The 18,565-nt window shown below is 41.5% G+C and overlaps 1 protein-coding gene across 1 annotated transcript in view; it reads left to right on the top strand.

The window, feature by feature from the left end:
* The window catches only part of sptlc3 (serine palmitoyltransferase, long chain base subunit 3), a 124,232-nt gene that overhangs the window by 34,446 nt on the left and 71,221 nt on the right, over positions 1-18,565 (top strand). The gene's annotated exons all lie outside the window — the stretch shown is intronic.

Here is an 18,565-nt window from a genome sequence, read left to right as displayed (position 1 = left end):
GGAGGCAGAAATTCCAAAAAAGAGGAGAGGGGTAAGAGAGATGGACCAAATAACTTTGAGGGCAAGGTAGAAGTTGGAGGCATGGATGCAAGAAGCAACACCAATACAGTTGTCGATGTATCAAAAGAGTTGGAGAGTGTTACATGTTTAGGCTTGGAACATCCACACAGCCATTGAAAAGGCAGACATAGCTGGGGCCCATGGCTGCATCTTGGTTTTGGAGAAAGTGAGAAATTGAAAGAGAAATTGGTGAGTGTGAGAATCAGTTCCACTAGCTGGAAAGGGGTAGTGGTGGAGGGGAACTGGTTATATATGTTGGTCAGAAAGACCTTCTGCTTTAAGACCTTCCTGATGGGGCACAGAAGTGTACAGGGACTAGATGAGCATTGTGAAAATGAGGCAATGAAGGCTGGGGAACTTAAAGTGATTGAAGTGATCGAGAGCATGTGAAGTGTCATGAATGTAGAGCGGAAGGGACTAACCAAGGGGCACAAAATGGCGTCGAGTTATGTGGATGCAAGGTCAGTGAGATAGGAGCAGGCAGAAACTGTGGGCCTTACCTTCACAGTCAGATTTGTGGATCTTGGGTGGGAAGTAGAAATGGAGTAAGGCCTCCATGAGATTTGTAGCAGTGGATGAAAGATCTCCAGAGTTAATGAGGTTGTTGATGGTGTGGGAGACAGTGGTCTGATGCTCCTTGGTGGGGTCCTGTTCAAGGCACATTACCTGACAGCCATGAGGCTGCTGAACTGTAAATAAATGAGTTCATTTACCACTACTCTGAACTGTTCTTTGACCTGAAGTATCACTTTCAAGGACTCTATAACTCATGATCTCAGTATCATTTTTATTTACACAGTTTGTCTTTTGCACATTTGTTTCTGTCTTTGTTCGTGTGTAGTTTTTCATAAACTTCTACGCTATTTTGTTTTCCCTGTAAATGCCTACAAGAAAAATAAATTGAAGTTAGTATATGAAATACTTGCTTTGGTAATATACTTGTACTTTGAATTGTTCACTAGCTGCTTGTGCTCAAACTAGCTGCTGCATTTCCTACAGAAGTGGCCACGCTCCAGGAAGTAGTTTGTTGAGTATAATGTACTCTGACTTACACTGACATTGTGAAGGGTGATATTAGGAAAGTATAGCACAGGAACAGGCTCTTCAGCCCATGCCTTGCAAAACTAATTAGTGAATCCCAATTACAATAATCCCTCCTGCCTACACGTGGTCTATATCCCTTCATTTTATGCATATTTATGTATCGATATAGGATCCTCTGTCACGTTTGCCTTTGCCATCAGCCCTGCCTAGCACAGCATTCCAAGCAGTCACCACTTTGTGTAAAAGCAGACTTGCCCCACACATCCTCTTTGAACTCGATCCCCTCTCCTGACCTTAAATGCATGCCCTGCAGGATGAGAAATTTCATCCCTGGGAAAAGATACCAGCTGTCTATCTATGTCCTTCATAACTTTATAAACTTCTTTCAGGTTGCTCCTCAGCCTACTGCCTTTCATTGAAATGGAAGCCTTTCTTTAAATATTTCAGCAATATGTATTATATGTTTTCTCCCACTACCACCTTACAGTGTCCATCCATTTCATTCACACAGCCTCAGTCCTGTGACTTGCCTCTCACCTTCCATCAGAGCTTGTCATGCATCAGGTTCCTGCAGCTCGATTTTATCCCATGCCTTCTCTGCTGTGCACAATTAGGCGTTGAGGGGGAGTGGACTTATGTTGGCACAGTGGACGTTTAATTCATAAACACGAGAAAAGTCTGCAGATGCTGGAAATCCAAAGCAACACACGCAAAATGCTAGAGGAACTCAGCAGGTCAGGCAGCATCTATGGAAATGAATAAACAGTCGACATTTTGGTCATCAGCACTGAGAAGGAAGAGGGAAGACGCCAGAATATAAAAGGTGGGGGAGGGGAAGGTGATAGGTGAAGCCAGGTGGGTGGGAAAGGTCAAGGGCTAGAGAAGAAGGAATGCGATTGGAGAGGAGAGTGGACCATAGGAGAAAGGGAAGGAAGATGGGACCCACGGAGAATGTCCAAGTGAGAAAAGGTAAAACGGCAGAGTAGGGAATAGAAGAAAAGGGGAGGGGGGAGTTTTAATTCAGCCCACTACTTCACAGTTTGGCAAATAAAATGTTCTCTGTATACATAGAGCAGAATCATATAATGGGGAAAAATTACAACCTGCATATGGAAGTAGACAATGTAGGTAAGTCTTGCAATATATTTCTTGTACCTAAAAGAAGTGAGGTTGCAGTTACTGTAATTATGGCAGACTAGTAAGAAATATTGGATAAATATTGTAAAAGAGGAAATATTAAGCTAATACACACAAAATGCTGGAGGAACTCAGCAGGCCAGGCAGCATCTATGGGGAAAAAAGGTACAGTTGATATTTCAGTCCGAGACCCTTCAGCAGGTCCTGCCGAACACACTGACTGTACTTTTTTTCCATAGATGCTGCCTGGCCTGTTGAGTTCCTCCAGTATTTTGTGTGTGTTGCTTGGATTTCCAACATCTGCAGATTTTCTCTGGCAGTTGTGTTTACAGACATTTTTAATCTCTCCCTCTCCCAGTGTAGAGAGTCCTCCTGCTTCAAATTATCCACCATTGTCTCTGTACCAAAAAAGACCAAGACAATATGCTTGAACGATTGGCATCCTGTCGCACTTACCTCAATAATAAGCAAATGTTTTGAGAGGCTAGTCAAGGACTACATCTGCAGCTGCCTAAACTGGACCCCCTACAATTCACCTACCAACACAATCGATCGCCAGATGACACAGTAGCCACTGCTGTACACACCGTCCTTACACATCTGGAAAAGAAGGATGCTTATGTGAGAATGCTGTTCTTGGACCGCAGTTCAGCATTCAACACCATAATTCCATCCAGGCTCGACAGGAAGCTCAGAGACCCTGGCCTTGACCCTTCCTTATGCAGCTGGATCCTGGACTTCCCGTCAGATCGCCGGCAGGTGGGGAGAGTGGGCTCCCTCACCTCCACCCCTCTGACTCTCAACACAGGAGCCCTCAGGGCTGTGGACTAAGTCCCCTCCTTTACTCCCTGTATACCCATGACTGTGTCACCACCCACAGCTAATTAAATTTGCTGACAACACTACATTGATTGGCCTAATCTCAAACAATAACGAAGTGGTTTACAGGGGGGAAAAGTCATCTCTCTGACACAGTGGTGTCAAGAAAACAACCTCTCCCTCAATGTTGCAAAAACAAAGGAGCTGGCTGTGGATTACAGGAGAAATGGATTAACATATTAACATCAATGGATCTAGAGTTGAGAGGGTAAACAGCTTTAGGACCCTCAGCATCCATATCACCAAGGACCTCACGTGGTCAGTATACGCCAGCTGTGTGGTTAAAAAAAAAGCACAACAACGCCTCTTCCACCTCAGGCGGTTCAGGAAGTTTGGTATGGGCTCCCAGATCCTAAGAACTTTCTGCAGGGGCACAGTTGAAAGTATCCTGACTAGCTGCATCACTGCCTGAAATGCAAACGGTACCTCCCTTCATCGCAGGGTTCTATAGAGACTGGTGCGGACAGCCCAGCGCCTCTGTAGTTGTGAACTTCCCATGATTCAGGACATTTACAAAGACAGGTATGAGAAAAGGGCCCGAAGGATAATTGGGGACCTGAGTCATCCCAACCACAATCTATTCCAGCTGCTACCATCTGGGAAATGGTACTGCAGCATAAAAGCCAGGAGCAACAGGTTCCAGGACAGCTTCTTCTACCAGGCCATGAGACTGATTAAATCATGCTGATTTGAGTGTATTTCTATGTTACGTTAACTGTTCTATTTATTATAAATTATTAGAAATTACTACGATTGCACATTTAGATGGAGACGTAACATAAAGATTTTTACTCCTCAGGTTCGTGAAGGATGTAATAAATAAAGTCAATTCAATTCAGTTTCTGGTTTTCTACATTAATTACTAGTAAATTGTGGTCTGATCTTCATCTTAGTCACCATAATAGACAAACACAATCTACCTAAACTAAGAACACACAAACAATTTTACTACTAGTTGTCATTACTGAGTACACCATTTAAATAATCACAGTCTAGATTCAAAAAAGTACGTGAACCTCTAGGTTAATGCCTTCTACAAAAGCTATTTGGAGTCAGCTGTTCCAATCAATGATATGAGATGGGAGGTATGGGTTGTAGAGGTGCCCTGCCCTATAAAAAAGACACGTAAGATCAGATTACTGACAGAGCCTGCTCTCCTCAAGAAAGATCTGTTTATGTATACTATGCCTCGATCAAAACAATTTTCAGAGAACCTTAGAAGAAGAATTGGAGAGATGCATGAAGCTGGAAAAGGTGACGAAAAGCATTTCTAAAGACCTGAGTGTTCATCAATCTACAGTAAGAGAAATAGTCTCCAAAAGGAGGAAATTCAGTACTGTTGCTACTCTCCATACAAGTGGGCGTCTTGCAGAGATCACACCAAGAGCACAATGTGCAAGGCTGAAGGAGGTGAAAAAGAATCCAAGGGTAACAGCAAAAGACCTGCAGAAATCTCCAGAACTTACTAAAGTCTTTGTTCATATGACCATTATAAGAAAAACACTGAACAAGAATGGTGTTCATGGAAGGACTCCATGGAGGAAACCACTGCCCTCCAAAAAACAAAAAAATTGCTGCGTGTCTCAAGTTTGCAAAGACCACCTGAATGTTCCACAACACTTCTGGAACAATATTCTCTAGACCAGGGGAGGCAACCTACGGCCCACAGGCCAGATCCAGCCCGCAAAGGTATTTTGACTGGCCTGCGAGCAAATATTGGGATTCTATGCTTATCCAGCCCACGAGCGATTTTTCTTTATTCTGAGTGTTTCACGCGACCACACTGATGGACATGCATGGCATCTTGTTATACTGGCCACAGGTTCCATTGTGTTCCAAACCAAACACTGGAATATAGGAATGACGGGAAGGCGGACTACCTTATTAATATGTATTAGGTACTCTCTGTGCACGTGCAGGTTATTAAATGGGATCGTTCAAATTTGTAAACAAAAACAATGTCACTGTGTTTTAACAAGAACTCCACGCTAAATATCCAGATATTTACATGTGCTATGATACTTGTTGAATAACTCGCGTTTCGAAATAAAATCGAAGAAAAAAATTCCAATGGCAATAAATGCAAAACGCAGGAAGGTAGACACTAAGTGCCAAAATCTCCAAGACACTTGGACACTAGATCACTTCTTCATCGAGCAAGCTGGGAAAGCAGTTTGTCTCATTTGCCTAGAAAATGTTGCTCTGAAGAAGGTGGCAAATATCAGGCGACATTATGAGACCCACCATAGTGGAAATTTTAACAAGTTTACTGGGCAAGCAAGGAAAGATGAAGTTCAGTGAATGAAGGCTAGTTTCAGAAAATAAATGTCATTTTTTTGCCAAGAAAAGCAGGAAAATGAAGGAAATACCCGTGCCAGCTACGAAATCTCAAAACGTATTGCAGAGAAGATGAAGCCTTTTACAGATGGAGAGTTTGTCAAGGAACGTTTACTGGTAGTGGTGGATATTGTTTGTCCTGAAAAGAAATGTTTATTTGCATCTATCAGCCTGTCAGCAAGAACGATCACACAGCGAGTTGAAGAAATGTCAGCAGATGTTAAAAGTTGTTGAAGGGTTGCCTGCAACGAATTGCAATTTTTTTCAATTGCACTTGATAAGAGCACAGACTTGAGAGACACTGCTCAACTTGCAGTGTTTGTGCAGGGAGTGACCTCAACTTTTCAAATTTTTGAAGAGTTTATTCAATTAATTCCTATGAAGGACATGGTTACTGGAGCAGACATGTTTGAAGCTTTGTTGAAAATGATGTCAGAAATGAAACTTAATGTGTCAAAGCTAATTGGAATCACAACAGATGGGGCACCAGCAATGATGGGACAGAAAAAAGGCATCATCGCATTGCTGCAAGGACAATTGGAAAACCTTGGAATCGCACAGAAACTAGTTAAAATTCATTGCATTATCCATCAAGAGGCATTATGTGCCAAGTCTTTGAAATTAAAGGATGTTATGGACATTGTTGTGAAGGCAGTGAATCTGATCCTATCTCATGGATTGAATCATCGCCAGTTTCAGCAGTTTTTGTTGGATACGGAGGCAGAATATGGGGACCTGGCTTATTTCTCCAGTGTACACTGGCTTAGCCGAGGGTCAATGCTGGAAAGAGTATTTGCATTGCATGAAGAGGTGGCAATATTCCTTGAAAGCAAAAATGAGGTTGCTTCACATTTTCATGATCCTGATTGGCTTGCAACCTTGGCATTTCTTGTGGACATTATAGCTCATTTAAATAACTTGAATTTACAACTTGAAGGAAAAAAAAATCAGCTGATACATGAGAGTTGTATGGTCATATTGTGGCCTTTGAAAGAAAGCTGCAATTGTGGGAGTACCAGCTTCAAAAAGGAAATTGTGCACATTTTCCCACTTTTCAAAAAAAAGTAAAGCACAAGATCCAGGCATTTTTGTGAATATGGTCCAAGAATTGAGAAAAGAGTTTTCATGTTGTTTTGCTGATTTTGGCTTGCATGGAAATGAGTTCAAGCTGTTTGCTACTCCATTTGATATGGAAGTTGACACTGCATCAGAAATTTTTCAACTGGAATTGATTGAGATGCAGTGTGACGACATATTGAGATCGAAATTTCATTCTGAAGATGTGTCAGTGCTTGACTTATATAGAAAAATATCTTCATCCAAGTGGGAAGTGTCCTAACTTAGTGGACCATGCAAAAAAGATGGCATCATTGTTTGGCAGCACTTATCTGTGTGAGCAATTATTTTCAAAAATGAAGCACACCAAGAACCATTTGAGAACAAGATTGACTGATGCCCATCTAGATAATGGCTTGCTCTTGGCATCAACAAGTCTGACACCCAATATTGAGAAGCTTTCAAGCAACAAACAACATCAAGTTTCACATTGATTGATCAACTATTTGCATTAAAAGTTTCGTCTTTATGTACTTAATTTACCATCATTCAGTGCATCATGTTCATACGTTTTATGTTTAAAGATTCTTCGTGTCCTTTTAATAGATTCAAAAGATGCCTTGATTGAAATAAATTGCAACTAAACTGAGTTCTTTGATTACTAATTGGCATCCTTGGTTAAGCACAAATGATTTTCTAGCATACATTATTCATTAATTTGAGGCAAACATTACTAGATGTATTTAAACAGATAATTCCCATATTTCAAGTTTTTTATGGCATTTATCTGGCCCACCTCCGCTATTAATATGCGATCCGGCCCACAGAGGCAAAAAGGTTTAGGACCCCTGCTCTAGACAGACGAGACAAAAGTTGAACTTTTTAGCAGAAATGCACACTGCTATGTTTGCAGGAAAAAGGGCGCTGCACACCAACACCAAAACCACATAACAACTATGAAGCATGGTGGAAAGAGCATCATGGTTTGGGGCTGCTTTGCTGCCTCAGGGCCTGGACAGCTTGCAATAGTTGCAGGAACAATGAATTCAAAATTATGTCAAGTCATTTTACAGCAGAATGTCAGGGTAGTGGTCCATCACCTGAAGCTTAACAAAAGTTGCACAATGCAACAAGATAATAATCCAAAACACAAGAGTAAATCAACAACAGAATGGTTTAAAATGAAGAAAATTTGTGTTTTGAAAAGCCAGAGTCCAGATCTTAACCCAATTGAGATGCTGTGGCATGACCTGAAGAGGGCTGTTTATGCAAGGTATTCCTGAAATATTGATGAAATGAAACAGTTTTATTTGGAGGAATGATCTAAAATTCTACCAAGCTAATGTGCAGGACTGATCAACAGTTACAGGAATGCTTGAAGTTGTTGCTGTATGGGGTGGAGGAGGGGACGGGATGACATCAGTTACTGAAAGTGAAGATTCACATACTTTTTCCAACAAATGCGTGTAATATTGGATTATTTTTTTCAATTTAAAAAAATGAACAAGTATAATGTTTGTGTTATTTATTTAGTTAGGTTCTCTTTGTCTAGTTTTAGGACTTGCATGAAGGTCTGATCATATTTCATGTCATATTTATGCAGAAATAGAGAACATTCTAAAAGGTTCACGAACTTTCTAGCACCACTGTATGAAATTAAGAGGATCCCTGGGAGAATAAATGTAAACGGAGTCATTTCCCAGAGCTGAGTTTTCAAAAACCAGAGGGATGAGTTTAAGATAAACAAGAATATAGGACATAGGAGCAGAATTAGGCCATTCAGCCCATTGATCCTGCTCTGCCATTCCATCATAGCTAATCCCGGATCCTACTCAACCACATACACCTGCCTTTTGTCTATATCCTTTTTTGAACAGTGGTGTGACATTCGGCTTCTTCCAATCCGCCGGAACCTGCCCAGAGTCCAAAGAATTTTGGTAAATTATCACCAAAGTCTCTACTATAATCTCTGCCATTTCTTTCAGTACCCTGGGACGTATTCCATCAGGACCAGGCTCTTGTCTATCTTTGAGCACACAAGTTTGCTTAGCACTTCCTCTTCAGTGATAGCTACTGTATCAAGGTCCTCACCTCCCATCACGTCCATAGCATCTCTCCTGGGCATGTTAGATATTGCCTCCACCATGAAGACAGACACAAGATAGTCATTCAAATCCTTGGCCATTTTCTCATCAATTTCAATTCTCCTCCAAGGGACCTCCGTTCACTTTGGCCACTCTTTTCCACTTCATATAATTATAAAAACTTTTACTATCCGTTTTTATATTTTGTCCTAGTTTCATAATCTATCTTCCCTTTCTTTATTGCTCGCTTAGTGGTTGTTCGTTGCTTTTTAAAGTTTTCCCAACCTTCCAGTTTCCCTCTATTCTTGGTGACTTTGTACATACAAACTGTTAGTTTGATGCCCTCTTTTATTTCCTTAGTTACCCAAGGCTAGCTCTCCCTGCCCTTACTGTCCTTGGTTTTAACTGGAATATATTTTTGTTGATCACCGTGAAAAATCTCTTTAAAAGTCTTCCACTGTTCCTCCACCGTCCCACCATATAGCCTATCCAACTCCTTCCTTATCCCATTGTAGTCTGCCTTGTTTAGGCATAATACACTGGTTTTAGATCGAACTATTACACCCTCCATTTGTATGAGAAACTCAGTCATACTGTGATCACTCTTTCCAAGAGGATCCCTAACTACGAGATTGCAAATTTTATTTGTCTCATTGTACAGGACCACATCCAAGATGGCATGTTCCCTTGTAGGTTTGGTAACATGCTGTTCAAGAAAGCTATCACGTGTCCATTTTATGAAGTTCTCCTCAAGACTGCCTCGACCAACTTGATTCACCCAATCTATGTACAAGTTGAAGTCCCCCATGATAACTGCTGTTTCATTCTTGCGTAACCTCAGATATTCAAAGGTTCAATTTAATGTCAGAGAAATTTATACAATGTACATCCTGAAATGCTTTTTCTGCACAAACATCTCCAAAAACAGAGAAGTGCCCCAAAGAATGAACGACAGTTAAACATAAGAACCCCAAAGTCCCCTCCAGCTTTCCTCCCTCCCGCGCGTAACCAGCAGCAAGCAACAATCCCCCCCACCGGCAAAAAAAAAGCAAGCATCAGCATCACCACCAAGCACTCAAGCTTGTGCAAAGTAGTAACAAAGACACAGACTTGCAGTTACCCCAAAGACTTTGCGTTTCACCCGGCATTCGACATACTGCAGATTCTCCCTCTCCCTAATAAGGGAGAAAGAGGTGTCTATCCATTTTCCCAGCGAGCAGTTTACAAACCACTCACTAGTTTGTGATCATAAAAGTCCATTACATCACTTTTTTTCAAGCTCTGAGCCTGAAGATCTCAAAGATCCCGGGTCTTCGGGTCCACAGCAGTAGACTTTTCGACTCCCCCGACAACACACAGGTCTCCTGCCATAACACCGACCCTCGATCCGCCCGTCTCCGGAGTCCTGAGATCTTAGGCTTCCAAATTCAAGCCGGACTCTCAGGCTGAACCCTTGGCGTGCCAAACAACAGCCGGTCCTGAAAGCCGGAGAACGGGTCCTATTCCCAGAAAGGACCAAAGTTAACGTGTAACTCCAGGTCAGGGTCTTCAAAAGAACCCCGAAAGGGAAAAATAAAGATATTAAAGATGGAAATAGAGCTGTTTCTGAAGATGCAAGCAAAGGAGTCGCTGTTCAGCACCATCTTAACTTTGCTCCGCCTCCCAGATATTTCTCTGTTTATTGTCTGTGCCAATGTAATGTTATTATTTGGTGGCCAATAGACAACTCCCAGCAGTGATTTTTTTTTTCCCCCTTTACTATTCCTAATCTCTATCCAGATGGATTCAACATTCTGCTCCTTAGATCTTACATCGTCTCTTACTATTGCCCTGATCTCATTCTTAATTAAAAGCGCTACCCCACCTCCCTTACCTTCCTGTCTATCCTTCCGTATTACCTGATATCCTTGGATATTTAATTCCCAGTCCTCTCCACGCAGCAACCACATTTCTGTAATGGCCACTAAATCATACCCCTTTATACTGATTTGTGCCACAAGTTCACTGACCTTATTACGAATATTACGGACATTCAGATAAAGTGCCCTTACACTCATTGTCTTGCACAAGGACTCCTAAGTCCCTCTGATGTTTGAACCTTTTCCCCATTTAGATAATAGTCCACACTATTGTTCCTTTTACCAAAATGAATTATCATACATTTCCCAACACTATTTCATTTGCCACTTTTTTGTCTATTCTTCTAATTTGTCCAAGTCCTGCTTCAATCACATTGCTTCCTCGGCACTACCTACCCCTCTACCTATCTTGGTATCATTTGCAAACTTTGCCACAAAACCACCAATTCTATTATCCAAATCATTGACAAACAATGCGAAGATAGTGGTCCCAATACTGACCCTGAGTCACTGTCACTGGCAGCCAATCAAGAAAAGCCCTTTTATTCCCACTCACTGCCTCCTGCCGGTCAGCCATTCCTCTATTCATGCCATTATCTTTCCTGTAACGCCATAGGATTTTAACTTGTTAAGCAGCCTCATGTGTGGCACCTTACCAAATGCCTTCTGAAAATCCAAGTAGGTGACACCCACTGCCTTTCCTTTGTCCATTCTGCTTGTTACTGCCTCGAAGAACTGTAACAGATTTGTCAAGCAAGTTTTCCCTTCGCAGAAACCATGCTGACTTTGACTTATTTTATCTTTAGTCTCCAAGTACCCTGAAATTTCATCCTTAATAATAGACTCCCAACACGTTCCCAACCACTGAGGTTAGGCTAACTGGCCTATAATCTCCTTCCTTTTGCCTTTCTCCCTTAAAGAGTGAAGTGACGCTTACAATCTTCCAGTCCTCCAGGACCATGCCAGAATCAAGTGATTCTTGAAAGGTCATGACCAATGCATCCATTATCTCTTCAGCAACCTCTTTCAGGACTCTGGGGTGTAGTCCTTCTGATCCAGGTGACTTTATCCACCTTGAACCCTTTGAGCTTGCCTAGAACTTTTTCCTTTGTAATAGCAATGGCACTCACTCCTGTTCCCTGACACTCACAGACCTCTGGCACACTGCTTGTGTCCTCCACAGTGAAGACAGATGCAAAGTACCCATTAAGTTCATCTGCCATTTCGTTGTCCCCCATTACCACCTCACCAGTATCATTTTCCAGTGGTCCAATATCAACTGTCACCTCCCTTTTACTCTTTATATAACTGAAAAAAACTTTTAGTATCCTGCTTTATATTATTGGCTAGTTTGCCCTCGTAATTCATCTTTTCCCTTCTTATAGCTTTTATGGTTGCTTTTTGTTGGAGTTTAAAAGCTTCCCAATCATCCAACTTCCCATTCACTTTTGCTACCTATACGCCCTTTTCTTGGCTTTTATGCAGTCCTTAATTTCGCTTGTCAGCCACGGTTGCCTAGCCCTGCCATTTGAGAACTACTACTTCCGTGAGACATATCTGTCCTGTGCCTTGTGAACTATTCCCAGTAACTTCAGCCATCTCTGCTTTGCCTTCATCCCCACCAGTACCCTCCTTCAATCCACCTGGGTAAGCTCCTCTCTCATTCCTCTGTAATTCCCTGTATTCCCTCGTAATATTGATCCATGTGGCTTATGCTTCTCCCTCTCAAATTGCAGTATGAATTCAATCATATTATCACTACCTCCTAAAGGTCCCTTTACATTAAGTTCCCTAATAAGATCTGGGTTATTACACAACACCCAGTCTAAGATAACGTTTCCCCAAGCAGGCTCAAGCACAAGCTGCTCCAAAGAGCCATCTCGTAGGCATGGCTTGTGATCCAATACCAACCTGGTTTTCCCAGTTCCCCTTGCATATTGAAATCCCCATTTCAATTGTGTCATTACCCTTATTACGTGCCTTTTCCAACTCCCTTTGCAATCTCAACCCCACAACTTGGCTACTATTTGGAGGCCTGTATATGAATCCCATAATGTTTTTTTTTACCCTTTCAGTTTCTTAACTCCACCCACAAAGATTCAACATACTCTAACCCTATGTCACCTCTTTCTAAAGATGTAATTCCATCTCTTATCAACAGAGCCACATTACCACCTGTGCCTTCCTGCCTGTTCTTTCGGTACAAAGTATATGCTTTGATGTTAAGCTCCCAACTGTGGCCTTCTTTCAGCCACGACTCAGTGATGCCCACCATGTCATACTGTGTCACGAGGTTGTCCACCTTACTCCGAATGCTATGCACATTTAAATATATCACCTTCATTCCTGCGTTCTTCACCCTTTTGAATATTGTCTCTGTGGTACAATCAAACTCTTTGCTGTGTTTGTATTTGTACCCAATCATTCCTTGTCCTTCCTTACATTCATGTTACATCCATCATCTATTTGTGAACCAGCTGGCTTGTCCTCAGCTCTATCATCCTGGTTCCCATCCCCCTGCCTTATTAGTTTAAACCATTCCCAATGGCTCTAGTAAACCTGCCTGCATTGGAGGAGACGAGGACAATAAAATTCATCTGGAGGTTGGTAGGGGTCTGGAACTCACTTGCTGAAATGGTAGCAGATGAAGAAACCCTCATCACATTTAAACATTACTTGGATGTGTACATGAAGAGCTGTGACCTGCAGGGCTCTGGATCGAGTGCCGGAAACCAAGATTTTGTGGGTAGCTCTATTTCAACTAGTACAGCTTCTCGTAAAATTTCTGTACTTGGAAATAGTATTACCTCCACATTTCTCTTCAACAAGAACAACTTGCATTAACTAATATAAGCTTTCAAATTGTAAAACATCCCAAAACACTTTTCAAGAGCATTATTAAACAAAATTTACTTGCTGACTATCTATGGGGGCTTTAAGGACATGACCTGAAGATTGGTCAGAGACAGGTTTTGAAAAGCATCTTGATGGGAGGGAAGAGAAGAGGAGAAATCCAGAAAGGGATCTATTGCAAATTATTGTACATTGTTTAATTATTATTATGTATATTATTATTCTATACTTTATTATTAGTTAAATCTGCACACTGCTAAGTTAAATGTTGCTGTTGTAACGAAAGAATTTTCCACTCAGGATCAATAAACTATGTATTATTATTATTATCATCATCATTTCTAGAGCTGACTTGGCAGTTGAAGGCCCAGTGGTCAGGTGTGAAGGAGTTATATGTGTGATGATCAAAGGGCCAGGAAGGACAGAACACAGGCAGGGCTGTAGTGCTTGAGGAGATTTCAGTTATTAGTAAGGGATGAGCGTCTGAAATACCAGGATGAAAATTTTTAAAATCAAGGCAGTGTCATACTTGGAGCTAGTATGGGTCTGCAAGTAAACAGATGACAGTTAAACGAAACTTGATGTTCATTGGTTTTGGAGAAGTAGATGGGTTAACATCAGACTTGGTGGGTGACCCAAGCCTAACCCCAGGAACTTCATTGCAAGAACTAGAGAGAAAGTCAACTGATAGCCTGCCAGCTACTAAGCAGGCATTAATGAGCAACACCCTTGAGGTTGGCCCTGTGCTTGCCTCTCAGTCAACTAGAAAGTAAAACTGAGTTGCACAACAGCAATGTGGTGCTAATCCACTGTCCGCTATCATCATGAAACTATTTATGGGTCACTTTCATTGTAAGGGGGGCATAATCAATGTAAAACTGTTATAAAGGACCCAAAACTGTTTTAGAGAAGCAGTATTATAATGAAATGCTTACAGGGACACTGCTGTTGTAAAACTGGAAGTGCTACTGTCATGAAAGTGTTCAAGGGGCCATTGATATTGTGAAACTTCTCAAGTCTAACTTTTAACACAGTCATATTGACAGCACTTTAGTAATCCTAAAGTAATTTTTAAAAGGAAATGTACTTCCATAATTATCTTGTTAACATGGCTTTAAATGGAACTAAAGTGTCGACACCTTGTATTTAGGAGAACCAAACCCAAAGAGAAGTGATGTGACAGAGGAAGGGTGTTCAGCACTGGAGGGAGTTATTGAATTAGAGTGGTGCTGCCATTAAGGCCACTAACGTGGAATGAGGGAGAGCAGAATTAATTTACTTTCAATAAATAAAATTGCTTTAGTCAATAGTCAAGCTTCCAAGTTCGAATGTGAATGAAGAGCATCATGAGATTGTGGAGCCTATTTCCTGGTGCAAGAGTGGAAGCAAGCGGTCATTGTGAGGGCAAGGTAATAAAATTCCACCTGTGGTTGGATTGCACACCAAGCCCCTGTATGCCATCTTGAGGTTAAGCAGATAGTCTGAGAGATGGCAGTGATTGGACATGCAGCAGCCAAAGTGGATCTGAGCAGGGCATTGGAGAAGTTTGGTGTGTTGACAACTTCACAGGCTGAAGCGACTTTGACCCAATTGCTACTGTGGGTGAAAAGAGCTCTGCACGTAGCTGTGGAAACACCTAGTGCTGTTTAATGGAAATCTTTTACAGCCTCGGAATTCAAGCATGAACAGCCGACACCTCCTAATGCATGGTCTTCAGTTCCCATTCAGCCTCCTCTCCAGCTCCCTGTGCAGCCATTCCGCTCCTAACTTCTCATTTGGCTGATGTACGGCACCTCTACCCTCCTTCTGACCAAGCTTTTCCTTACACTCATATTCAAACCACCCCCACCTACCTCCAAATAAAAACCTACCTCATCCCTACCATGCAGCCAACCCTATTTCTCCTTCCCATCCAAATATCTGGTGTGGCACAGTAGTGTAGTGGTTAGCACAGCACTTTGCAGTACCAGTGACCTGGGTTCAATTCCCGCTGCTGTCTGTAAGGAGTTTGTATGCTGTCCCTGTGACCACGTGGGTTTCCTCTAGGTGCTCCGGTTTTCTCCCACAGTCCAAAGATGTACCATTCAGAAGGTTAATTGGTCATTGTAAACTGTCCCATGATTAGGGTAAGATTAAATTGAGGTATTGCTGGGCGGCATGGCTGGAAATGCCTACTCCACGTTGAATCCCAATAAACAAATAATCCTTTCTCTCTCTCTCTCTCCCCCCCCCTCCCCTCTCCCCCTCCCTCCCTCCCCTCTTTCATTATTAATTGAATCTCTTGCACGGAATTCTGAGTGCCTCTGATTCTGCTCCCCCTCTCCACCTTCAAGTTATCACCTTCACTCCTTCCCTATTCACATACATCCTCTCCCTCCCTCTCCCCTATTCTGGGGTCTTTGTGGGTTGTTCCTGTATATACAATATTCAAGACAAAGGTCAGTTGCATTTTGGATGTCATTGGAACATGGACTGTGGTACTGAACCAAAAGGTCAGCAATGCCTTCTATAACCTCAAAATGACCAAAGCACTTTACAGTAAAAAAAAATCACCTTGAAGATTGGTCACTTAGTAGGAACGACCTCAGCCAATTTGCACAAAGCAGGGTCTCACACAAAGTGACTGGTGACTAATAATCTGTATTAATGTTGGTTGCGGCTAAGTATTTGTCCAAAATACAGAGGACAACATCAGAATTCTTCTTTAGAAAGATCCATAGGACTTCTTACCTTAATCTAAAATTTCATCTGCAAGATGACAACTCAGACAGCACATCACTGCACTTGAGCATCAGTGAAGAGTTTTGTGCTCAATCTTTTGGCTTGTGACAGAGAAGAGAGTCTGCTAATCTGTGACTGATTGGGCTCCGTGCCTGGTAGCACGTTATAGATCGTGTCCCCGTCTCACAAAGGATCCTTGCATATTTTAATTAAAGCCCAAGAGGAGATACATGGCTGCTCAAATTAATACTAACCAAACACACTTCTTCTCCAGTGTAATATTAAAAACTCAAATCATAGAATATGAAAAATACAAATTAATTAAGTGATGCTAGTCACATAGTCCATGGTCCTGTGGAATCTTTCAGCTGCCTCTCAGGTAGACAAGAACAGTATTAATTCGAAGAGCAGTGAACTTACTTTCATTGCCCCATCTATTAATGATTCCTCATCTCTATAGCAGTGACATGTTACCTGACATTCCTTGGTTGTGCAAGCTACATCACAAAATTCTTGGAGTACAATAATGCTCCAGAAAAGCATTTTGCTGAGTGTGAGCATCTAGCGACAAATAGCCTGAGGTAGCAACAGAAGGTAATGAACTTCAAGCCCTGGTTTTCATTATTTCAAGCAAGTGCATTGTATCTTTTGGCTAGCATATACTGAGAAGCTGGCTGATTTCTACTGTTTCTCACCTCAAGGCATCTGTATGTGATGGCCATATATTTGTGTAGCCTAGCACAAGTTTCTGATGATCTTCGCTTTGAATGTCTGTTTAAAGAGAGTACAGCTACTAATGTTGCAACCTGATATCAAAGGATCATGGGATAGGGAGGAAGTTGTATCTGTGATCTGCCTTCAATTCACATAAAAGAAGAAAAGATGTTATACTGTTTTCAAAAGAGACATTGGCATTTCAGAATTGGCTTTGATGTGGGAATGACAGTTGCTACCACAGGGTGTAGTTGAAGGGAAGCGAGTTAAACTTATGAGTGAGCAGAAGAGAAATTGACAATGTTAGATGCAGTAACCTGGTGGAAGAAACAATCAGATAGATAGACTCATGGGGCTGAATAGCCTGTTGCTGCCTGTACGTTCTATGTATGTTGTCATGGAGAGAGGGACTGGCATAAAGGGAATTTGGGAGGGTGTTATTTTAAATTGGAGCACAGCAGACACATGCAGTAAGGAACAAGAAGAGACCAAGTGTTAGCTAGTAATAGATGTAGTGATTTGGTTCACTAGAGCAGGTCTCTATTTATGTCAATGCTTGTAAATTTTCTTTGAAAATAAGTTCTTCATTGTGGTCCATGAAGCGAGAAGTTCAGATTGGCATTGACAAATTTGTGTCTGATGTCAGCCGCAATACCTACCACCAATGAAACTGTGATATTCAGGAAGGGAAAGGCAATAAAGGGCACCCTGAGTAATTAACTGCTGTGAGGGAGTGAGTATTTGCTTTATGGGTAGCAGCCTTCTGATTCTTGTACAGTATTTAATCTCGTTAAATAAAGATGTAGGTTCTGACCAGTGCCCTTACAGTCAATTAAGGTACAATATATCATGGCAGTCAGTCTGTGCACAACAATCTTCCCCATCCAGCAGGGTTGATTTTGTGCCATGTGACGGTAATGTGGCCCAGAAATTTCACCATAAATTCCTTTCATTTGGCAAGGAATTTAAAAACACAGTGTATTGTCCCATCGAACAATACAACAGGGCTATGCATTTGAAAGGAGAGATTAATTTCCATAAGCAGGTACAATGTAAAATTTCAAAAGAACTAGAGTCTGCATTAGCAAATTTTCTATCTCTACAAAGTGCTGTTTCAATCCAGAGTGCATTCAATGAGATTACGATTGCTAAGTACCTCACCATCAAAGAGCTGAGTCACCAATTCACCAAAAACTTAACTGTGCCTAGTCACAGAAATGTCTACAGGAAAAGGTCAGAGCCTGGGGATACTGGCTTACCTCCTGACACCCCAAATTATACTGCCCCTCTAAGGCAGAGGTTCAGAGCATCATAGCACACTGGCCACTTGCCTGGATGTGTGTGACTCCAAAAACTCTTTTTTAAAAAAAAAACAACTTAATGCCATCCAGACAAAACAGCTAATTAGGTTGACATCCCACCTTCTACCTTACACATTCATTCCTTCCTCTGCCAGCACTTTATGATATGATGCTTTTAAATGTTTATCTAATTCTTTTTTGAAAACTACTGAGGAATCTGGATTCATCAGTCTAATAAACGTTCCAACCCAAACTTTAAATGTGTGTGGCACGTAAAGCCTTCTCATATTTTATCTGTTTCTCTTGCTAAACCTTAAATCTATGACTTCTGTTACTTATCTCTTGACAATTGAAAGCAGCTTGACTTCATTTTTATCTTCGCCCTTTGTGATAGTAAGCATCTTTAAGGAGTTAGGCTGTTGAAGGATGAACCTTAATTTCTCCAGTCAATGCCTTCAGCATTTCTGTAAGTATTATAGTAAATCTCTTGTATGACATCTAAGTCCTTGTACCCTTTGTG

Source organism: Mobula birostris, chromosome 8 (genome assembly GCF_030028105.1).
Source record: "Mobula birostris isolate sMobBir1 chromosome 8, sMobBir1.hap1, whole genome shotgun sequence".
NCBI classification, from domain to species: Eukaryota; Metazoa; Chordata; class Chondrichthyes; order Myliobatiformes; family Myliobatidae; genus Mobula; species Mobula birostris.
Note: the sequence above shows the minus strand (reverse complement) of the source record. Positions and strands in the feature narration are given on the sequence as shown.